Below are 25,168 nucleotides of genomic sequence, written 5' to 3'. Positions count from 1 at the left end.
GTTGCAAAGGTCATGCTGTTGGTGCCATTCCAGGACTTGGCTTTAAGATTGTCAAAGTAGCCAGTATCTCCCTTTTGGCCTTCTTCAAAGGAAAGAGGGAAAGACCAAGACTAAGCTTTGATGGTGAAAACATGACAATAATAAATTTTCATATACCAAAAAACCCTACTTCCCAAGCATAGATAGGGAGGAGTCTGTTACAGACACCCTCACAGATTCTTCTCTTCCTGTGAGATGCTTGTTCAGCTCAGAAGCTGATTGCCTGCTGACTGCTGACCTCCTGTTCACACCTGAGTAACGTGGCTTGACCACGCATGGACCACAGTCTGACTAGCTATACAAGTTAGCAGCTAACATGTACTGATGGACTAGTTTGGGCCCCATTCAGTATCCATTCATCTCCCTTTTGTGAGCTTAGCATTGCCCAAACTTTGATGTTCTTCTCTGGCCCCTGGGCTTGGAAAGCTGTGTGACAACCTCTATTGTATAATTTGTATTAATCTTTTCAAAGAACCAACTTTTGGCTTTGTTGATTATGCTCTAATATTTTCTATTCTCTGATTTCTATTCTCAGCTTTAGTACTTTCTTCCTTCTAGTTTCTCTGGATTTGATTTGTTGTTCTTTAACTCTGAAATGGAAACATAGATCATTGTTTTTTGGCCTTTCCTAATATGTGTATTTAAAGCTATAATATCCCCTCTATCCACTGCTCTAGCTGCACCCATGAGTTTTGACATGCAGTGTCTTTCCTTATCATCAGTTCAAAATGTTTTATAATTTTCATTGTGATTTCTTTGACTCATGAATTATTTAAAAGTGTATTGCTTAATATTCAACCAGTTGTGGACTTTCTAGTAATCTTTTTTTTTTTTTTTTACTGATTTATAGCTTAATATCACTGTGATCTGAGATCTCTGCCCTTTGAAATTTGTGGAGACTGGGTGAACCAGTGTATGGCAAGTTTTGGTAAATGTTCTTATGCATTTGAAAGAGAATGTGTGTTCTGTTATTGTTGGGGACTGCCTCCTGTTTTGAGCTTCTCTCCATATTTTGTTATTGTTTTGCCTCTTCCCTCTTTTCAGACTCTAGCATTGTATCCTGTAATGGGACTTCCTGTTGAGTGCTCCCCCACATCCAACACCAAGGCCACTGAACGCCTCTTTACCAACATGCCGGTGAGTTGTGTGGAATTTGGACAGCCAGTGCCTTTTCTCTGCTTCTTGGGAGGCAATTAGGGTTGGTCACTCTGTACCAGGGAGAATTAGCCTTAGTATTCAGACCTAGAAGTGAAGCAAGACCATGAGAAACTGCTTCACTTCCACAGAGGGCGATCCAAATAAAGATCATCTTCCTTGATAAAAACACACTTGTACACATGGATACAGTTTCTGTCTGGGAGCAGGTGGCAGGTGTCACAAATGGCCATGGAGGGGGTGGGCTTGGGGAACCTGGGCTCTGGCCCATATATCATTGCCACATATGCAAGATGAACCATACATGGCAGCAGCCACACGGTTGTTTCAAGTGCCTCTGGGTGGTTGTTACATTGAAACCTGAAGATAAACAAGAATAAAGGTGGATCCTAGCTGTGATATTGTGAATCTGTGAATAGTAGGAGAGAGGGTATGTATGTTGAGGCTTTAAAAATATGTATGACACTCCTCAGCCCGCTGTTCTATATGGATCTATCTAAACCGTAATGCCTACTAAATAGCTCTCCTAACTCTGAATGCTATAACAGAGCAGCTTTAACTCCATGTGTGTGTTCCACAATCAGAATAATTTGGGGAAAAACAGGCACAAACTATTAGTCAGTGCTGAAGAGAATCATTAGAAAAGCAAGACAAGATTGCTAAAGTAGATGGCAAGAGAGCAATTCTCTGCCGAGGGTGATATTAAGGAGACTAAGCCAAAGCAAATTAGGAGATGAGAACTTTATTTCTATGGGAGTAGGAGTAGAGATGTATAGAAGATAGGTTCTTGATGTCCTTGACCATGAAGACCTCAGGTCAGAATCAAGTCTCTGTGATCTTGATCGAAAGGACTTGGGTGGAGTTGATGGAGAAGTGGTTCTGGGTAGTTAAGGACTTTCTCTCCATGGTTGACACAAATTTACTTCTCCATACAGGTTCAGGGAGCAGTTATTCAGGGGTTCCAGTGGGTCTCCCTTCTTGAGGGAAAGCTTGCAGTAGAGAGTTTAATGTGGTGAACTATAGCCTGTTTCTGCAGTGAGACTTGGGGCTGCAAATGGTCCTTGTCGCCATTCTCTTCCACTATCGTCTCTAAATTCCCTTCAACCTCAGCTACTGTCTCTTCTGGCCTCAGTGGTTTGCCCTGTGATATGACCTAAACCCTCATTCCTGAGGCATCTGAGCCTCTTGCAGACTGAGGTTAATGCACTCATCCATTCAGTCTCCTTTGGACGAGGGAGTACCATGAGGTGCCCAAGCAGATCACTTGGGTTTCATGTATATTTCTCCCTAGCCCCCACCCCCCTCCCTGCCATGTAAAAGCAGCCTCACCTCTTCCTGGCTGAACGGGGTCAATCACTCCTGTAAGATGGTGACTCCTCTATTTGCCTGCTGAACCCAAGACACAGAAAGTGCAGAGTGTCCAAGTGGCATCTTGCTGTGTCCTCTGAAGGGGTCTTGGGTGGCAAGAGTGTGTCCCCTTTGGGACATCCTAATCAAGGAGAGCCCAGAGTTGAAGGGAGGGAAAGCACAAAGTCCCCCAGTAGGTCACTGGGAATAATGGCAGGTGAGATCACTCCTCCTTCCATGTGTTGGTTCAGCGACCCATGTACTCTCCCTGTGGGGGACACTGTACCACACAGAGGTCTCTGAATCAGTGTGTATATGGAATCCTAGAAGATGGCATTCCATCCTCACAGAGTCTTGCCTCTGAGCTGGCACTTCAGCTATACCATTAGGAGGCAATCCCATTGCTCTGTGATGGCCAGTTGCATTCTGAATAGTACAGTATGTAATACAACCACTGGATCCCATGATCATGGGCTCACTCCCTTACCTCCGGCGCTGTGAAGTAAAGCATCCTGGTAAGATGCTATGTTATTTGAGATTGTATCTTTGTGTATCAGGCATTTTGTAAACCCTTGAATAGCAGAGCTGGCCGAGGCTCTGCGGACATAAAAGGCAAACCTATACCTGGAATAAATATCTATTTCTGTGAGAATGAACTGCTGGATTTTCCAGGGTGGAAATGACCCAAATGAAGTCAACTGTTACGAAGTGGTCCATCAATCTCCTCAAGGAGAAGTACCATAGCGGAGACTCAACATCCGTCTATGGTGCTAATAGGTTGGACATCGTGAGGTATAATAGTAATAGATTCCGGTTGGGCCCATATGTGACCTCCATCTCTGCCCCTGTAGTTACTCTCTTCTTTCCATTGTGCCATTTTTGTGGTGGCCGATGACAAACTCTGGATGCCATCAATTAGCTAGGTCATTTTGTCTACGTGATTGGTCAGTGCTCATCCATGGTGGATGCTTTTTTGGTGGGTGTTAGCATGAGAATCACAGATCTTGATCCTTTGTACCCATTTCCATATATCCATCACATGCTGGGATTAGTCATCAGGCTCACTCAAACACAAGGGGGCCAAGAAATGTATTCCAACTTATATGCTCAGAAAACAGAGAGGAGGAAATATTTGGAGAATAGTAGTAATCACTACCACAGTCTCCATTTGTTAAAGGGGTCTCAAAGCATGTTCTTTCTCTAATGTTCTACAGAGTCTTAGTGAAAGTAAATGTTTACTTACAGCTTTCATTCTTCCTAGAATCCAAGCAGTGTTTCCTTAGGGCTTGAGTTAGAGACAGTTTAACTGTTGGATTTTACTCAGAACAGTATTCCCTTATGCTTTGTTACTGGTAAAAGCATGTTATTCCTGGCATTTTCTGTCCTGTTAGGGAGGGACTTTTTAAAAGCAACTGTTCAATACTCATGCAAAGAGTCTTCTGGTGAGCCCACCCAACCGGTCTGCTGATCATGCCCATTCACATCCCAATCCCACTGAAATACAAGTCTAGCCTCCTAACACACTTATATTACTGTTTATATTTTTTTGGCCCTTGATTGATTCTCTCCCCAACTACATTATAAGCTTCTTGGATGCGGAGACTGTGTCTCCTTTCTCTTTATAGCTCCTGTTCCTAGGACGATATCCTAACCAACATAAATGCTTTGTAACATTTGTCACTAGTGATGAAGTGATTCTAGAAAGCAAACAGAACAGGTTTTATGACAAAGATAGTCACCCATGCAAATAATGCAAGGCAAACAGTCCTCAAAGGATAAACAGGACCCAGAATGCTCCTTCCCCCAGGGCACCCGCTGATCTGATATGTGTTCTCTGACCTCTAGCAAATGGAACTCCTGTGTATTGAGCAGCAAGTTGGAAGGCCTGGTTAACATTTTATGTGGTGAATGTTCAGAGGATTGCAGCTCCTTGGGAAGGTTTTATTGAATTTGAATCCCAGAAAGCAGGACAACCTTCGCCAAGTCTCTGTCAATTAAAAGAATGTAACCATTTTATCTTATTTATTTTATGTGCAGGACCTTAAGCTACTCAAGTCAACATTTTCAAGTTTAAAAAGCCCATCTCAGGGCCCTTGCTTCCTATTTCTATTCCTTTCCCTATTTGAGCCTTCACTCCAACCCAGAAGCAAAAACAAAATGCCTTCTATTTGGGAAAACCAAGAAATTATTTTGATATTTTGTTTTATGACCCAAACCTATATATTACTGGCTGCCACAGTGTTATTTCCCCCTCCTCACTCATCATTCATAGCTACAGGGGTGAAAATAGTCCAAAATGGTATGTAATGTCTGTTACACATTTAGATGCATAAATTTAGTTGTCAAGATGGTGATTTAATAGAAACTTATAGGTTCATTGTAGACTATTTTTAATGCCTAGGATTTCTTTTAAAGTATGTGCATGTGTGTTGTTTTTATTTCTCTCTTCTTGGAAGTGTCATTTCTTTGCAATATAGTCCCACTTTATTTATCATGGTCTGGACCTAACAGATTTTGGCGATAGACTTAGAGTAAATTAAGGAAAAAGCATTTATTTTCATAAGAGTCAGGAAGTAAAACATCTTGATTTCATATCCATAATGTCAATGATAAACCCAAAGTCTCAAGTCCTGTGACATCAGGCATGGAAGCTGACTGTGGGATTTCTCATTCTGACATATTATTTCGTTGGGACTATAAATCATTGATACTGGATTAGCCCCCCTGATAATTCATGTTGCTGAAAAACAAAATTCATCGAAGTAAATGTTAAGGATTGTATTGGCTTTATTCAGTGATTCATGAATCAGACAGTATCTAGCTGCAGATAGAAAGAAGCTTCAAGGAGCTGTATAAGATGAAAGATTGTTGTAGGGGAAAGGGAGCTGGGACAAGGAAGTTATGCTAGGCAGAGAGCAGATTGGTTGTGGCCAGGTCGCTTTCCTTTAAGGGACAACACAGGTCTGTCAGGCAGCTTATCTACCTAGTGCTGACCAGGCAATTACTGATTGACTGGTTTAAGGTTCTTTTTTCTGGAACAGGTTAAAACTATAATCAAGTTAAGTCTTGGTTTGGTGACGTGGGGCTTAGCATAAGTGACTCCATTTTGGACCTGCTGTCTTGTTTTTAACAAGGCTTGTGCCAGTCTGAATTATTTTGAGTATATTTTTAGTTTAATTTGAAACTTTTATTTAATGCTTTTTAAAATGTAGTTTCTTTCTCTCTCACTCATGTGCTCTTGTCCTTCTTCTCATGTTCGTTCTCACTCTTGTTAATTAGTCTGATGTTACTAATCCCCTCCACTAATTTCCTCACTGGTTTGAGAAGGGATTTTTTTTTTCCATTGTAATGCTTTCAAGCTCCTGAAACCAGAGTTCAAATTTTTCATCTTCACATAAGTGGTCCAGAATGAAAGTCAGGATATGAACTGCAAGATATTTTTCAAGTAATTTGAATGATTCCCTACGAGGAATTTAGGTTGTAAATGCCTTCACTGCATTCTTTTGAAAGTTGGGGCAGGAATGAGTTATATTAATGGACAGCTGACATTTCTGTGCAGTGCAAAGGACGGTGATTTTTCTACGCTGTGAGTAATTCACCTGCAGGAACTTTCAGGGCCATTCTTACCTCCAAGGCTAGGGAGAAGAAGGGGAATCAGCCAAGAATGCTACTAGAAATCGTGCTTTTCATATCTAATCCTGTTTACTGTCATCCTAGATTTTGGAAAATACCACCAATGCAACATAAGCAGTCAGAATATTACAGAGCAGTGCTCTCCAAAGGAAGTATAATGTGAATTAATGTAATTGTAATAACATTTAATTTAACATGATATATCCACGATATTCACTTTTCAATATGTGAAGATAGAAATATTAATGAGATATTTTATATTCTTTTTGGCATACGTCTTCAAAATGTGGAATGTATTGTACACATCCAGGATATCTTAATTTGGACTTGCTGTATTTCAAGCTTTCAGTAGCCACAGCCGGTGAGTGACTACCACAGTGGACACAGCAGGCATGGAGACTACCTCATCCAGTACTCTCTCTCTCTCTGACAAATAAAGTCTCAGGAACCAGAGAGAGCACACTCCTTGCCACACTCACACTATTGCATCAGAAAGCAAGACTGGAAAGGCAGACTTTCTAATCACCTCTCAGGGCCAATTTCTGCTGTTTCAAGAGGTTCTTTTGGCCTGAAATCTTATTGACTATCCCCCACCAAATCTCAATTTTATTTTGCTTGTATAGTTTTCATCAAGAAAAATCATCTTTAGGGGCACCTGGGTGGCTCAGTGATTGAACATCTGCTTTCAGCTCAAGGTGTGATCCCGGGGTCCTGGGATGGAGTCCCACATCGGGCTCCCTGCAGGGAGCCTGCTTCTCCCTCTGCCTGTGTCTCTGCTTCTCTCTGTGTGTCTCTCATGAATAAATAAAATCTTAAAAAAGGAAAAATCATCTTAAAACAGGAACAAGAGGAAAAGACAGATTCTTAAGTGAGACTTCAGCAATAATGTCATAGGGACCCTCACCTGGTCAAGAAGGGAGTGAAGATGAACCTGAAATAAATACAATATTGTATGTCAACTACACTTAAGTAAAAAAAAAAAAGGAAGTCATCTTAAACACTTCCCTACAAGCATGGAAAAAAAGAAGGAAGTGAAGAGATATTAAATAATATTTGAATAGCCTCTGTCTGCTTTAAATGAGTTAAAGAATTTCTAAGCCTGGGCAAATTATATCTGGGGTCACTGAAAGAATATGTAAATGAGACAACAGAGCTACTGGTGGTTACCAGGAAAATGATGGAGAAAGGAAGAAATGCTAGAGATTTGGTACATATCCAGATTTTCCAGCTGGAAAAGGCAAATGATACTGGTAGCAAATGTGTACCTACTAGGTGCCAGGTTCAGGCTCTGAGTGCTTTAGATGTGTTGATTCATCATTTCCTCACAAGAAACTGATAAGTAGTCATACTATCTTCACTTTTCAGATGAGAAAACTGAGACAGAAAAAAAAAAAGAAAACTGAGACAGAGAAGTTATGTATCTGTCCAAGATACATCGCCAGTAGATGGCAGAGCCAGGATTTAAGCTAGGGAGTATGACTCCGGAGTCTAATTTTTTTTTTAAGATTTTATTTACTTATTCATGAGAGACACAGAGAGAGAGACAGAGACACAGGCAGAGGGAGAAGCAGGCTCCCTTCTAGGAACCTGATGTGGGACTTGATCCCGGGACCCCAGGATCACTCCCTCAACTAAAGGTAGATGCTCAACCGCTGAGCCACCCAGGTGTCCCTGGAGTCTAATTTTTTAAATGGATATTACATTATGCTTTTCGCAAATGAAAATTTCAGGGGTACCTGAGTGGCTCAGTCAGTTTAGTAACTGATTCTATCGATCTCAGCGTTGTAAGTTCAAGCCCTGCGTTGGGCTCCATGCTGGATGTGGAGCCTACTTAAAAAGAAAATGGAAATTTCAGTATTTGCCTAGTTCTCTGCCCTTTTATCCTCCCTTTCCCCATAGCTGGGAATCATCTGATATCCACTTAAAAGTTCAACCCAAGCCAGGCTCTGGGGCAAGAGGTGACTTTGGTAAAAGAAGTCCTAGTTCAATGCTTTGGTAGCATACCATCACATTTTAAGGACTACCATCTGCACCCGGACCTGGTACCTCGGTTCTGGACTTCTTTGCATTATCCATCCCTAATTTAGGTATTGGAGTCTGTTCTTGGACCCATTTGCAACTTTTGGACAAGAGATCCTGATACCCGAGTCTCCTCAGGTCATTGTACAGAAACTTCTCTTTGGTACTACTTACCTGTCAGTTCTATTCTTTATTACCTCTTGAGAGACCTCCATGACACCAATTGCTTTTGCCAAAATACTGAGAAGGATTATACTCCCCACCCACCGTGTTCCACCTATTGGTCAGACCTTCCTGTCATCACTCAAATTGCCCCCAATTGCCCATCCATCCCAGCAACTGAGTCTAATTCCAAGATCAAGCCCCTCCTCTCCTAGTTTGCTTGACTTTCTGTATTGGTAAAACCTTCCAGTTATGAGTGAAATACCATAGTGCCAAGTCTTTGAGTTGGGCTTTGGTCCTTGGAAAAATTGTAAGTGTATTATTAAACCGTTGATTTAGAAGTACTTAAAATGAAAAGTGATGATTATTAAGAAATCCTTCCAAATCCAAACTCAGTCACCTTTTCCCCTTTTTGGATAGTGTTATTAAAATTGCCAACATGAAGAATGCCTTAGATATAGTATATCTGGATCTCATCAAGCTATTTACTTAACAAGGCTATCATGATATTTTTGTGGATGAGAAGCAAAGAGTGTGGTCTGGACGATAGAATAGATGTGTAAATTCATGTCTGGTCTTGAATGTCAATTTTGAGCTAGGTCTCCAATACTATTGTAAGCGTCTTCCTCTTGTTGAGGAGGAAAATTTTTTTCTCTGTCCTTCAAGATTCTTCCAGTTTATCTAAGAATTAAATTGACATGAGGCAGATTAGCAGGAGAAAATAAAATTTGATTACATCCCTACATTCATGAGATTTCAAGCACTATGAGGTCTGTAAGTCATCTTGAACTAAGAAGGGGGTAGGGGCCTGGGACTTCAAAGGGAAGGAAAGCAATTCACAGAAAGCTGAAAAAGAGTAAATGTTTGGGCGCAGCCCCAGTGGTGCAGCAGTTTAGCACCGCCTGCAGCCCAGGGCATGATCCTGAAGACCCGGGATTGAGTCCCACGTCGGGCTCCCTGCATGGAGCCTGCTTCTCCCTCTGCCTGTGTCTCTGCCTCTCTCTCTCTCTCTCTCTCTCTCTCTCTCTCTCTGTCTCTATGAATAAAAAAAATTTTTTTAAATACTTTAAAAAAAAGTGTAAAAAAAATAAAAAATAAATAAATAAATAAGTGTAAATGTTTGGTACACAAATGTTTGCTGGGCCATTTAAAAACAACAGGACAGAAAGAGGAATTTTAACCAACAAACTCTGCTAAATTCCTCCCGGTCTACCACCCCTAATTTATATTATAATATAGTGATCTATGGCATAGCTCTCTTGCTGGAGTAGGTTCTTTATCGAAATTCTTTTGGGCAGTTAGACGGAAGGTCAAAATTTCTTCCAGAGTCTTTTGGGCCTTGATGGTTTTCAGCTCAAAAGGATCTACATGCCAAAGTGGCACATTTTGAAGCATCTGAGCCTTGGCTCCTACACTCTTAACCCTGGTCTTTCCTACTTTTTTATTAAATACTCTAATAAACACTTATGAGGAAAGCCCAGCAAATGTGTAGAAGATGCAGAAGAGAGACAAATAGATCCCATGGCCAATGGCATACTCTGAAGTCAGAGGGTTCTCTACAAGCTCGAATGAAGGGCCCAAATGAACAAGATAAAATGCAATAAGAATGCATGTAAATACATGGGCTTTTTAACAATCAAACTGTACAAAAACCATATGAAAGGGACATGGGCTAACATTAGTATGGCGGTGATGGGCATGAAGTCTTAGGACCTTTAATTTATTATAAACTCATCGTGAGCCAGAGGTGTGTACATGGCTGCCAAGTATTGAATGTGATCTTGGACTACATTAATTATAGTATAATGGGAAGGCTAATTCCATTGTACTTGGTACCTGCCAGACTCTGTCTGTATTATTGTACTCAGATCATGGCAGGCTGACAAATTACAAAGGATCTGAGACAGGCAGCCAGGGCGGAAAAGGGTCTGGAACTAATGGTATGCTGGAGCCAGCTGGTACTCACTTCTTAAAATTGGTAGATATTCAGGAATTTTTGAGCTGCCGATTAAGCCCTTGGCAGCTTGAAATGGACCATGGTGGGAAATTTACACCATCGTAATTGGCAAATGCTAGAAGTCAGGACTTTTTATTTTCTAGAAAGTGGGTGTATCAGGACACCATTGTCACCAACCCTATGATATGAAGAATGATTAAAGACTGAGAGGTTGTTACATTCAATCAAAAAGAAAAAAAACTCAGGGGCAGAGAGGATGAGGATTTCAGAGCTATCTTTAAATAGTTGAAAAGTTTAGATTTTCCTTTTCAGCAAACAAGAGCCATGCCTCACCAACAGTTCCGTTTTCCTCTAAGGACAGAACAGCTCCCACAGTGGCCCCTGCCCAGCCAGACTATGGTATAGCCCCAGACTGCTGGTCACTGATGAGAAACTCCTTTGAAGTTTCACATATTGCCCTTTAAAGTCATGCAAATTTGATTTTTTTTTATTTTTCAGATTTTTAGAAAATTTATTTACTTATGAGATTCACAGAGAGAGGCAGAGACACCGGCAGAGAGAGACACAGGCTCCCTGCAGGGAGCCCGATGCGGGACTCGATCCCCGGGGAACGGAAGGCAGACACTCAACCACAGAGCCACCCAAGCACCCCAAAGTTATGCACATTTTACATTTTACTTCATAAAGGATCTATATCTCTCTGAGTATAAAAATAATCCGTTGGCTAGGGTCGTGGTCCCGGGGTCCTGGATAGAGTCTTACACGGGGCCCCATGCAGGGAGCCTGCGTCTCCCTCTGCCTGTGTCTCTTCCTCTCTCTCTGTGTCTCTCATGAATAAATAAAAATAAAATATTTAAAACAACAACAACCCATTTTATTTATTTATTTGTTTATGTATTTGTTTGTTCGTTTGTTTGTTTATTTATTTATTTATTTATTTATTTATTTATTTATTTATTTTTAATTGGAGTTCAATTCTCCAACATATAGCATAACACCCAGTGCTCATCCCATCAAGTGCCCCCCTCAGTCCATTTAAAGAGGCACTTCTCTAATTTTTCTATGTCTGAATCACCTGGGGAACCTGTTAACATGCAAATTCGCATGGAGTAATTCTGGATAGGAGGCTGAAGTTCAGAATTTGCGGCAAGGCCGCAGGTGCTGCCAGAGGTGCTGGGTTAGGCATCCTTTGGGTAGGGGGCGTTCAAATGCCTTTACCTGCCTTCTCTTCCCCCAACTCCATCTTCTAGTTCACTGGGCACCGGAGTGATAGGGTTTGTGGCATGGGTGTTTAATCTCTGTGCCCCACAGAGAGCAAGCCCTTGGGGGGTATACAGATGCACCCCCGAAAAGCTTGGAGTTGAAGCTTTGTAGACTTACTGGCGTTGCATTTTCTGCCCTCTTGTTGAATTCCTTTTTGCTGTAGAGCGCTTGGACCCCATCCTATCTGCCCATACTGAGTGTCATTACAGACAACAGCCGAGGAAGTCTATCCTGTGACCCATTGCAGGGAAATGTCAAGAACGTCATCCACTCTGTTACATTCTGTTCTCTGTCTGAGGGCTCAGGGGAACTTTTTCTTAAGTTTTATTTCCAGGAATTGCTTCTTCTGAACACTTTATTCTTTTTGATCTTACCAACGCCCTGAATCTCATGGTTGAATGCGCTTTCCTCTCTCACTCAACGTTCATCCAGCACAGACCGATTGAGCACCTGCTGGGCTCCAAGCACCAGCGGGGTTGGGGCATAGTGGGGAACAAAACAGACACAGATGCCCCACTCTCATGGGACCTATTTCCCGGGGGCTCTTCCCTGTGATTGTTAGGAAATAGGGAGCCACTTTGGAGGCTGCCTCCTACAACTCTAAAAGACCCGACAAAAGATGGTTCTGGTTTGAATCTGGCTCCTGGTTGTATGATTTTCCAACTCTCATTTTTCTCTTTCCCGGATTCTCCCAACCCTTTATTTTTCTTTTGTATACCATGTGCATTTTATTTGTCGTAAGCTGCCTCAAATCCCCTGCGGAATGAGGCGGGATATAGATAGCTCATTAAATATGTGGAGCTGGAGAAATCGGAGCTAAAGCCAATGCAGTAAAGTTACAGGGAGTTAAACTTTAGCCTCATATACAAATAGTCTAATGTCCTGAAATGAATTGATTCACCTTATAATATAGGGGCTTTTCTGACACCGATATTGGCAGCTCACCTGGTTTGGGGAATTTTGATGTACTTCCTGACACGAAGGGTGTTTCTACTGGATAATACCTCAATGCCTTTCAATAATTGGACTGAGGACAAATTTCCATGATTTTAGTTCTATAGACAGCAGTGGCTCCTCCTTTCTCCACCAGCCCCAATATCTATTGGAGCAGATGAATTCTTTGGGGGAGATGATGGCCTTGGGGGATCTCACATGTTGACATGGGGGGAGTTTTGGAGAGGGAGAGCGGCTTCTGCCAGAAAAGCAGCCCAGAGCTCAAATCCTCCACCTGGGATGTGTTTTGTGACACTCACTAAAATCTAAACTCTGGCTTTTTCTCCTAACTTGTCTTGATCCAATTCATGGTTTTCTTCAGATGAATAAAATACCCCTGTATTTATAGTGGATGCTGTAAACCAGCCAGCCGCGGTATTTTTTATATCATAAGCAGCTGCTCTCTGAGCCGACACAGAGTGAAAGAGGCAGATTTGTATTTTTACAGCCAGATATGAAACCAGCTTTCAATAATTTGGGAAGCACGTGCCACCTCTTATGATCCTCAGGGTGCTTATTTTGAAATGAGCCCTGGAGATTGCAGATACTACAGTTAGTATAACCCTGAAAGGCAGTCCCGCTTTAGCTACTTCCTCGAAAACAGGAAATTTTAATGAATTAATTGATTTTCACTTCAGTATGAAATATTGGCACTTCTGATGATACCACTCTGTGACTACATAGAGGCAGCATTTATGACCTTTGTAACTAAGTACATTCCATTCACTGAAAAATGACAACTATGCTAAAGAAATACTTTCCTCCTTGCTGCTGCTTCTCCCAATGAGAGCTTTTAGCAAAGGGCATAGAAAGTCCTGCCAATAAATAACAAAAATTTACTATCTTCACCATCGTTTTACAGTCTTGCTCTCCTCCTAAGAGGAACGCAGAGAGCAGAATGGATGGAATCAACCTGCTTTGCTCAGCACCAAGGGCTTGTCATTACTCAAACGGGGTGCTGAAGGGGGACATGAGGAGAGATGTACAGACAGGCAACGCTGTGGCCCCAGACATGTTTCCTGGCCATTATTGGCCTCGTTATTCCGGTTCCCCACCCTGAGCGGCTGTCTGCCCTACCTCCCTCCAATGCCATAGAAATCAGAATTGCCTTCACCTTCGGAAAGCACTGAAAGAAATCCCTTGAGTCAAAACCCATCCAGGGGGAATCATTTTTTTATTCCTTTTGTGGGACTGAATGTTCTTCTCCTACGTAAGAGACTAGGATGCTTTAGAAAGTGCGTCTTCAGACTCCTTGAATTGAGGAAGGAAAAGAGACAGAGCCAGAAAGAGCTTAGCTGGAATGAAAAGCATTTTCCTGGACGCTGCCCTCCTGAATTAATCAGGTCCAGCAGAGGCGGCTGAACGAGGCTGTTGGGGAAAACTTCCTTTCTTGTATGACTGGGTATTTCTAGCCGGGCTGCAAACAGAGGAATGCTTTCTCGCCCTTGGTCCAGGGCCATTGCAACCAGAATCAAAACAACTGTTTGCCATTCCTATAAGGAACTTTAATGATCTGAAAGGAAATAGCAGGATGTATGAAAAGGCCCAAATTTCTCTCCATTAGTGGTTTAAGGGCTCTCAGTGTAGTGATTCTTGAAATCACAATTACGGTTCATGAAGTTTCTCTGACAAGGCCCAGCTAGGAGAATCGGTTTGAGAAAAGGAGCACTGAGAACTCCAGCCTGATTTCAAAGAACCTCAGCTTTACCCTCCTCGTTGAAGTTCTTGAGAAAAATAGCTTGCATGGGGGAGTGGGGTGAAGAAAAATGTCTTTTTCCTCCTTAGTAAGCATGTCTTTTTTAAAATGTAGCCCGAATCTCTCTTTTTTTCCCCATCGTTTGAGGCTTAATTCCCATATGCCGATTATTCTTGTCAGAGCCAATCCCTTGCTGCTCTAAATACATCTTTTATTTTGCTGCATATTTCAACAGCGTCTTACTCCTGTGTTTCAGCTATAGCAAATGGTCTACGCAAATTCTCACCCAGCAAGACATTCACAGGAGTTGGGGGGGGGGGTAAGGCACCTGCAACTAGTTGCGTGTCTACAGTAGGTTGGGCACCCGGCTAGACCTTTTTACCAGTGTGATTTAAGCCTCCACCCATGTGCTGTAAGGCTAGGATAAGCATCCTTATTTTATGCATGAAGAAACTGAGGCTCCCTTTTCGAGGAGATTCAGGCTTTCTCCCAAGTTTCAACTGTGTGAACCCGGGTAGTCTGACCTCAGTAGCCACGCCTGTGGCAAACTGCATCTTGTTCGGGACGGATGATGCAATCTCCATTTGACAGATGATGATGTAAAGGCTAAGGAGGTTTTTCACTTTCTCAAGTTCCCATCATAATCCTTGCCCGGTTGATGTCGCTGGAAACCCGTTTACTGTACCAAGCCACTTGGCATAGCGACTCAAGACAGATAATTAGGCTGAATCAGATGTTGCCCGGGCAGTGTATGGGCTGTTTAAGAGAAGCTCCAGCTTGATTGTAGAACGTATCAAAAGTCACTTTATACTTAATGTAAAGGATAGCTTCAGGTTAGAGCTTTACTTGGAATCCTCCCCACTATGACATCAGCCAACTTGGTTACGCTACGCTGTCTTATCGGTGACCTACAACCGTTCATCTTTACTATTTCGTTGTACTAGCTCATTACTGAGGTTTCCCATATTCAAGAAAGCAATGTGGGGTTCCAGTTTCCCTCCTGAGCTATATAGGCATGACACTCAATGAGAATAACTGAATCTGGCATCAAGAGCTGTGTTTTTACACCATTCTTGGGACCCCAGCACAGAGAATAAATATGTACCCAATAAACCTCAAGGGAGATGTTCCTAACTATTCCCAACTATACTCAGTTCTCAGAACAGGATATGGGCAACTTTCCCTTTACTTGGGTGCCTTTTCCTTCACCCTGGGCATCTGTGTCTGGGAAAGACTCCAGATTTCTACATAGCTCATGGGAGAATCAAGTCAAGGCCATAGATAACACTCTAGGAGGGGATTGTGGTGGAGGCTAATAGCTGATCATCAAAATCAATCCTCTCTCTTTTCCGTAATAATAGAGTTGTTGCCAGGCACCCTGAATACCTACCCAAGTTCTCCCATGTAAATTCCTCTGTACAGCCACACTATATTTAAACCTGACTGCCTGGCTATATACAGCATTACTTAGCATCCCTTGTGGTGTTTTGTGGCCATGTGACTCTGCTCTATACCGGTGGTTCTCAGAGCATCATCATCATCTGACAGCTTGTTAGAAATGCACATTCTCAGGCCCCCCCTGACCTAGTGAGACAGAAACTATGAGGGTGCAGCCTACAGTTCGTGTTTTAACAAGCCCTCCAGGGGATTCTGAGGCAGGCAAATGTTCTTGAGAATAGAGTGAGTAGAAATAATGTGTGTCCCTTCTGTGACTGGACCCAAAGACATTGAATATGCCTCTTCTACGCTGTCTTCCGACTTCCTTCAGGCTAGAACCAGACAAAGCCTCAACCATGCACAAGGTGACAGTGCTTTAGAGCAGAAGTTTTATGCCAATTTGACGCTAAAGAATCTTTTAGATTTAAGCTTTATATTTATTTTATTTTATTTTATTTTTTAAGTAAATAAGTGTGGAGCTCAATGCAGGGCTTGAACTCATGACCCTGAGATCAAGAACTGAGCTGAGGGGCACCTGGGTGGCTCAGTGGTTGAGCGTCTGCCTTTGGCTCAGGTCATGATCCCGGGGTCCTGGGATCGAGTCCCACACCAGGCTCCCCACAGGGAGCCTGCTTCTCCTTCTGCCTATGTATCTACTTCTCTCTGTGTGCCTCTCATGAATAAATAAGTAAAATTAAAAAAAAAAAAAAGACCTGAGCTGAGATCAATTAACCGACTAAACCACCCAGGCACTCCTCAGATTTAAGTTTTAAATGCATGAAGTAAAATTGCATATGATTGAAAAGAAAACCATTTGTATTATACAATATTCTTCACAAAACCAGATACATGAAATAGTACTATATGTACATTTTAAGTAATACATTAGCTAACAAGATCTGATAGTGTGTCTAATGACCTTCATAAATTCAAGATATCTGCAATAACTGTATTATAATGTGGAAAGTATTTGTGGTATCTACTGGTAACACAGTTCCAGGTACTTCTGGTACTACTATGGGTTGTTGTCTACATTCATAATGTAAGGAATGCTGAGTTTCAATTAGAGACTTATGGTAGACTGAATAGTGGCCCAGGATATCCATGTTCTAATCTTCAGCACCTGCAACAATAGCCCTACATGGTAAAAGGGACTTCACAGCAGATATGATTAAGTTAGGGTATTGACATGGGGAGATCATCCTGGATTGGTCAGATGAGACTTAAATATAATTAGAAATATCCTTGTAAGAGGGCAGTAGGAGGTGGCTAGACAGCAGAAGAGGATGAGGCAATGTGATGATGGATCTATGCTGCAGACTTTGAAAAGGGAGGAGGGGCCACAAGCCAAGGAATGCAAGTGGCCTCCAGATATAAGAGAAGGCAAGGAAATGGACCTTCCCCTAGAGCCTCCAGAAGGAACACAGCCCTGCTGACACCTGGACTGTAGCCCAGTGAAACTGATTTAGGATTTCTAACTTCCAAAACTGTGAGATAATAGATTTGTGTTGATTCAAGCCACTATGTTTGTGATCATTTGTTATAGCAGCAGTAGAAAACTAAAACAAGCTTAGTTAAAGTAGTGGTGATTTCTCCCCCACCCCCGATTCCAGTTGATGAACCTCCTGAATTCTATCCATTGGTTAGAGAATGCTATCCATGGATTAAAGAACCTTTTTTTAAAAAAAATATATATTTGTTTATTTATTTATTTATTTATTTATTTATTTATTTATTCATGATAGACACACACACACACACACACACACAGAGGCAGAGACACAGGCAGAGGGAGAAGCAGGCTCCATTCTGGAAGCCCGACACAGGACTCGATCCTGGGACTCCAGGATGGCGCCCTGGGCTGAAGGCGGTGCTAAACCGCTGAGCCACCCAGGGATCCCCGGATTAAAGAACCTTTATCCTAGCAGTTTGGAGAGCAACGGAGTGGAAGGACCTGAGTCCCTGAATGACTCCAGGAGGCAGAGCTGCCTATGAATCTAGAACCCTTTACTCTGAACTAATATTAAGAGTAAAAGGAAGTTCTTTGATTTTTTTAAGCCACTGAATTTTGGGGGTCTCCTTGTTATAGTACCTTAGTTCCCTTCTAGTATATATAGTTCACTTAACTATTATGGGCGAATTCCTCAAGAGGGGTTAAGAAATATAGCTAAGGAAAGCATATATGGACAGGAGAAAGAATCCAAAGCACCTCAGCCCACCAGACTAAGGAGCCAACAGTGATGGTGAGCAGTCGGGGCAGGAAAGTTGGAGCGCAGACCCAGCAAGTTCAGGAAGCCAGGGGCTGAGTCTGGTCAGGACCACACACTAGGGAACTAGGGGGCAAGGTCAGGGAATGGTGAGTGATAGAGGATGGCAGAGCCTGGGGGACCAAGGGCCTCTTTCTGTGCTCAGAGTCCCAACTCCCAGACTGGTTCTCGGCTTGCCAGATGCCTTGGAATATTCAGCCAGTAAGAACCCAGCCCTCTCTAGCAGCCATGCTAAAGAGCTTGGCTTGGGGTTTGCATGTTCCTATTTTATCTGACAGACACACGGGCCCTTGCTCCTCCAGGCATGGACCGCTGGCTTTGTTCCTGGCTCTGAGACCCAGGTTGGGCCCTTTGGTTTTAATGACCTTCTGGCTTTCCTTCTCAGCCTTTTGGATCTCAGAACTCCCTTATGGTTTTCAACTTTCCTCATCTTGGTGTCTTTAGTTCCCCTGGGTGAAAAATTTCAACTCCAACTCAGCCAGCCTCCCATCACCAGCCTCTTTAGCAACCCACCTTCGAGCTGGGTATACCCCAGCCTCACCTGGAGTAGGTAAGGATTCTAACAAAGACTTCTTTTGGATTCCACCTTGAAATAAAGATAGAAACATTTCTCAAGAGTTTTACTTGAAGATCAATTTTGCTTCATTTATATATATATATATATATATATATATATATATATATATATATACACATACATAAAATAAGGGTACATGTGCAGAGTACCCACAATTCTTAAATCTTTCTGTACATGTTAAAATGTGTTAAGAACTAAGGAAGCTAGCTGGGCAATTTAAACCTCATCTTTCCATTTTTGTGATTTATACATAAGGATTTTCCTGATATGGTTTCTTATATTTATCAAAAAACAAAACAAAACAAAACAAAACAAAACCCAGTAGTAGCCCATAGAAAAGTAGAATTAACAGAGAATGTCCATGATAAAATTTCGGAAATGTTAACAGCTGATGAATATTGGGAAAATGAAGCAGTAAGAAACAGTTTTCCTTCTGGAAATAATGTCTGTAACAGCCATTAACGATCATAACTACCCACATTGGTAAGAGATTTGGTTGGACCAAAGTAAATATAAAAGCAGCAAACAGAAAATTTGAACTACGTGTGAAGAAATAAGGAAAAGAATATCTAGTTTTAAATATACACTTTTTCTTACCAATAAATGAAAAGTGTCTAAATTAGCTCTAGAGTAGGAATATAGAAATTATATTTTTAAATAATTATAGTTTAATTGTAGTTTTGTTTCACTTAACGTTTCAGATACATTCCTGGAAAGTTAAAAATCTATCCAATTTTTTTCTTGAGTACAATTATGAGTTTTGGAGCTTCCATCAATACACTGAATTTATATTTAATTTAATTTATTAAGTAAACTCTGTGCCACATATGGAGCTCAAACTCACGACCATAAGATCAAGAGTCATGCTCTGCCAACTGATCCAGTCAGGCGCTCCTATTTATTTTTATTTTTTCAGAAACTGCATGTTTTATTTTAATTCTAGTGTAGTTAACATACAGTATAATATTATTTTCAGGTGTACAATATCTATACATTACTCAGTGCTCATCATGATAAGTGTGCTCTTTAATCCCCATCACCTATTTCAGCCCCCTCCCCCATACCTCCTCTCCAGTTCTCTGTAGTTAAGAGTCTGCATTTTGGTTTGTCTCTTTTTTTTTTTTTTTTTACTTTCTTTGTTTTGTTTCTTAAAATCCACATATAAATGAAATCACATGGTATTTGTCTTTCTTGGACTGACTTATTTCCCTTAGCATTATACCCTCTAGATCCATCCATCCATGTTGTTGCAAACTTTCATTCTTTCATGGCTGAGTAATATCTCATTGTGTGTGTGTGTGTGTGTTATGTGTGTTATACATATCACATCTTCTCTGTCCATTCATCTATTGATGGACACTTAGGCTGCTTCTATAATTTGGCTATTACAAATAATGATGTAGTAAACATAGGGGTGTATGTATCTTTTTTTCCTCCAAGGTTTGGTTTAAAAGGGACTTGTTTATTTTGAGAAAAAAAGGTCTCAAACATCAGGCTGTTCACAAAAATAACTCACAGTATCAGATTAGAAAACAAATCTTAAAAAAAGAAAGAAAACAAATCTTAAGACTTTTGCACTAATTATTTTTCTAGAGGATGCATGTGACATGACAACTCTCATTCACAAAAATGCATTATTACATTTGTGTTGAACAGTCCCACATAGCACTTTTATGTGGGGTATAACATGCATACCTCAAATTCAAAGCTGCTCTTAGGTGCTCCTCAACTAATGTGATTGCAGTTAGGGAAGCAACTACTGAGCTCAAGTATGAATGGAAAGAACTGTTCTTGCATAATAAGAGATTATTTTGGAGACAGTTGTTAAAAACCAAAACCACACATCCTTTTTATTGTTAAGTCATAAAGACAAAAAAGTCATAAAGAGGAATCAAAATTAAAAGCAAAAAGTATAGGGTAAGACTTAACATAATGCCTAGGAGTGTCAAAGGAAATGAAAATGGGACTAGGCACAGGGCAATATGAATTAATGAACATGGGAAGGACAAGGATGGGGACAAAAGTGAGCATGTGCTGGAGGAGATAGTAAGAGAGGGGATCTGGTGAGAATTTTGATCTTAGACAAGTGCCTAATTAAAATAATGGGAGAAAATTTCCAAACCCCACTGTGTGCTTAATAGTCATCTTTGCCAGTGGGGCTGTCTCTGTCATCCTCTCTTTCCTCAGCTTCTTTTTTATCATCCTTCACTCAACTCTAGCTGCTCATCTCCCTGGTCTTCATTATCACCATCATCCTGTATGTATCCCCTCTGCACCAGATCCCTCCAGTCTTCATTGTAATCATCATCCGGTACATCCCCCTCCACAGCAGATCCCCCCAGTCCTCCTTCTTATCATCATCCAGTACGTCTGCCTCCATAGCAGGGTCATCTGCACCCCCTCAGACTCCATCTTCACATTAGTCTCATCTTTCTTCAGGGAGCTGCTATTCTGATCCTTTCCTGAGTTATCATTCTTCATCTCTTTTCCTTACTTACTCTCTTCTTTTTCCATTTTTTCCCCAGATTTTCCAGCTCCTTTTTGTTTTATCTGGGTCAACTCCCCCTTAATGACCTGAAGGTCATCTCCTTTTAACTTTCCAGACTTGGAAGAAGATCCTCGCTGTCCACTCTTAGAACTGAAGTCACTTTTGCCCCGTCATGAGGTGTTTCCTGATACATAGTGGCAGTTTGAGGGAACTACAGCTGGAGCGAAAGGAGGAGGAACACTTGTTGGGTAACTACATCTTGTCATAACAAGCCTATTGAACGTCATAGTCTGAGTCAAAGGAGGAGCCATAAGCTCCACTGCAGATTGTTTTGCACCTGCTTTTCCTCAGTTTGCTTTTGGCTCTAGAGTCAGATTAATATTTATTTATTTATTTTTTTATTGGTGTTCAATTTACCAACATACAGAATAACCCCCAGTGCCCGTCACCCAGATTAATATTTAAAACCTGGCCAGCTATCACTCTGCCAGCCTTTCCTGCCACAGCAGCTTGAGCATTTCTCTCATTAGCATACTGAACAAAGGCAAGGCCCTTATGAACTGAGCAACCCACAATTTTGCTATATTTTGAGAAAATAGCCTCCACATCAGATTTCTTGACCACAAGAGTATCAAGATTCCCAGTGTATTCATGGGAGTTCAAGGAGCAAGGATCTGTCTTGTTGGTAACATTGCTGGCCATTGTCTTTGATGATATGGTTTCTCACAAAGCCAAAAATCGCAGCTGAAGATAAAAAAATCTCGCTCAAGTAAAGTTCCACTAACTTATATATTTTGAGTGATTTGTAATCAGGATAGGAGAGGAAAAAGAGATTTGATTCTGAATCTCCTACTCCCAGGTTCTACATGGAGAAGTGACTGCTGCATGTCAGCAGTGCAGTGGCAACCACTCAGTCTTTGCATCTTCACTATCTTTTCAAATTAGTGTTTTTGTATTCTTTGGGTAAATACCCAGTAGGTTATTTACTGGATCATCTGGTAATTCTATTTAAAATTCTTAAGGAACCTCTATACTCTTTTTCATAGTGGCTGCACCAGTTTGCATTCCCACCAAGTGCTGCACGAAGTTTCCTTTCTTTCCACATCGTCACCAACATTTATTTCTTGTCTTTCTGATTTTAGCCATTCTGACAGGTGTGAGGTGATATTTCATTGTAGTTTTGATTTGCATTTCCTTGATGATGAGTGATGTCGAGCATTTTTTCATGTGTCTGTTGGTGATCTGTAGGTCTTCTTTGGAGCAATATCTGTTCATGTCTTCTGCCCAGTTTTAATTGGATTTTTTGTTTTTTGGGTGTTGAGTTGTATAAGTTCTTTATATATTTTGGTACTAACCCCTTATTGGGCATGCCATTTGCAAATATCTTTTTCCATTCAGTAGGATACCTTTAAGTTTTGTTGATTGTTTCCTTTGCTGTGCAGAAGCTTTTTATTTTGATGTAGTCTCAATAGTTTATTTTTGCTTTTGTTTCCCTTACCTCAGAGGACCTATTTAGAAAAAGTTCCTATGGCCAATGCCAGAGAGATTACTGCCTGTGCTTCTAGGATTTTTATGGTTTCAAGTCTCACATTTAAGTCTTTAATCCTTTTTGAGTTTATTCTTGTGTATGGTGTAAGAAAGGGGTCCAGTTTAATTCTTTTGCATGTAGCTGTCCATTTTCCCAGCACCATTTGCTGAGGAGATTTTTCTCCATTGCATATTCTTTCTCCTTAGTTGAAGATTAATTGATCATATAATCATGGGTTTATTTCTGGGCTCTCTATTCTGTTCTATTGATCTATGTGTCTGTGTTTGTGCCAGTGCCATACTGTTTTGATGACTGTAGCTTTGTAGTATATTTTGAAATCTGGGGTTGTGATACATCCAGGTTTGCTGTTCTTTTTCAAGATTGCTTTGGCTATTTAGGTTTTTTTGTGATTCCATACGAATTTTAGGATTATTGTTCTAGGTCTGTGAAAAATACTGTTGGTACTTTGATAGAGATTGCATTAAATCTGTAAATTGTTTTGAGTAGTGTGGGCATTTTAACAACATTTGTTCTTACAATCCATGAGTATCAACTGCATTTTTATATGTTAGCATTTTTGCACATCAGGAAAGGAACTTTTTAAAAGATACCAATTAAAATGGTAACAAGAGTACACAAGTTATCTAGGAATACACCTAACAAAAATGCACAAGAATTCCATGAAATAAATTTTAAAATTGTATTGACAGATGTTAAAGACAATCTAAAGTCAAGTCTATGAACATGTTATGTTCATAGATAGAGGGATTCAATACTATAAATAGTTTACTTTCCCCAAATTGATGTATAAATTCAATGCAGTCCCAACACCCTTAATCTTGGCATGCTGTTTCTAAAATATATATGAAGAATAATATTCAAGGGTAGCCAAGATGCTCCCAAAGAAGAGAAAGTAGGTGGTGGAATGACTCCCCAAATATTATATAACTGTAGTAAAGACAGTATACTGCTGATAAGGGCTAGACAATGGAACAGAAAAGACACCCCAGACACAGACTCATACATATATGAAAACCTGATATATGACAGTTATAATTACAACTGAGAAGGAAAAAAAAGAACTATTCAATATATACTACTGGGAAAATTGGCTATCTCTAAGGGAACAGAGTAAAAATGAATCCCTACCTCACCATATACTACAAAATGAACTACACTACTACCTATTATACACATATATCCAGTCCAGATGGGTTAAAAACTTAAATGTGAAAGACAAAACCTAGAAACTTTTGGAAGAAAACATAAGGAAATATTTGTGTGACAGCTCAGGGGGTAGGCAATGATTTCTTTAAGAAGAGAGAAAAAGTTTAAACTTCAAAGAAAAAGATTTGATTATATAAACTTCAGGACTTCTTTACATAAAAGATCTTCATTAAGAGAATGAAAAAATATAGCCACAATTTGAGTGAAGATTTTTGTAATACAGATAACTAACAAAATAATTCTTATCCAAAATGTATAATATGTGTATGTTATCTATTTTATACACACACACACACACACACACACACACGTACATATATGTCTATTGCTGTGTAACAAATTACCCTGATACTTACAAATTTAAAATGACACACATTTATGATCTCACAGTTTCTATAGGTCAGGAATCTGGGTGTGGCTTAGCTGAATCCTCTGCTTCAAGGTCTCATTGGCTACAATCATCTTCAGGCCCCAGCTGGGAAGGATCTTCTTCCAAGCTTAAACTCATGTGGTTTTTGGCAGGAGGCCTCTCTCAGTTCCTTGCCACATGGGCCTCTCCACAGAACATCTAACACATGGCAGCTGGCCTCATTGTGGGGAGCAAGCAGGAGGGCAGGAGAGGGTACCAGCAAGAGAACCTGCTAGCAAGACACGAGTCATGATGTTTTGTAATCTAATCTCAGAAGTGATATCTCATCACTTTTGCCATATTCCATTTGTTAGAAGCACGTTACTAGGTCCAGTCCACATTCAAGGGGAGTGGATTACCTAAGACTATGAATACGAGGAAGTAGGGATCATTGTTGGTCACGTTAGAAGTCTATTACAATATATATCAATCTAGGGGCACCTGAATGGTGCAGTTGGTTGAGTCTCCAACTCTTGGTTTTAGCTCAAGTCCTAATCTCAGGATCTTGAGATCGATCCCCATGTCGGGCTCCATGCTCAGTGCAGAGTCTGCTTAGAGTTTCTTTCTCCCTCTTCCCCTCTCTTTCCCCCTTCTAAAATAAATAAATAAATCTTAAAATATATATATATATATATATCAACCTAATAGAAAATTATGCAGATATTTTGCATATTAACAAATTATTATTAATTTATATTAACAAATATTTCATATCCAGAGAAACACAAATGACCCATAAACAGTGGAAACCCTTGTGCATATGCCCCCGGAGAGGTATAAGCAATATACACAGCATCCTTATTTATAATAGGCAAAAACTGAAAAAGCAAATGTCCAGCACCAGTAAAATGGATAAATCATGATACAACCATACAGTGAAATACTGTACAACAGGGAAACTGTATAAAGTATATAGCTGGACACATAAATGTGGAGGAACCATTCCAAAGCATAATATTGAGTGAAATAAG

General features: G+C 40.7%; 1 protein-coding gene and 1 pseudogene across 11 annotated transcripts in view; one reads left to right on the top strand and one right to left on the bottom strand.

The window, feature by feature from the left end:
- Nucleotides 1-25,168, top strand: part of RAI2 (retinoic acid induced 2) — a 388,271-nt gene that overhangs the window by 167,118 nt on the left and 195,985 nt on the right. For 9 of the 11 annotated variants that reach the window (XM_049107574.1, XM_049107575.1, XM_049107578.1 and 6 more), the window contains one exon: nt 1,084-1,176. The gene's annotated coding sequence lies outside the window, so the exon portion shown is untranslated. Of the gene's footprint in view, nt 1-889; nt 968-1,083; nt 1,177-21,174; nt 21,282-25,168 lie in introns of those variants that run through there. The other 2 variants (XM_049107571.1, XM_049107576.1) reach the window with 2 other exon arrangements.
- Nucleotides 20,469-21,735, bottom strand: LOC112653542 (heterogeneous nuclear ribonucleoprotein C-like; annotated as a pseudogene).

Source organism: Canis lupus, chromosome X (genome assembly GCF_003254725.2).
Source record: "Canis lupus dingo isolate Sandy chromosome X, ASM325472v2, whole genome shotgun sequence".
In the NCBI taxonomy this organism is placed as follows: Eukaryota; Metazoa; Chordata; class Mammalia; order Carnivora; family Canidae; genus Canis; species Canis lupus.
The sequence above is the reverse complement of the archived record's forward strand: the minus strand, read 5'-3'. Positions and strand labels throughout refer to the sequence as shown.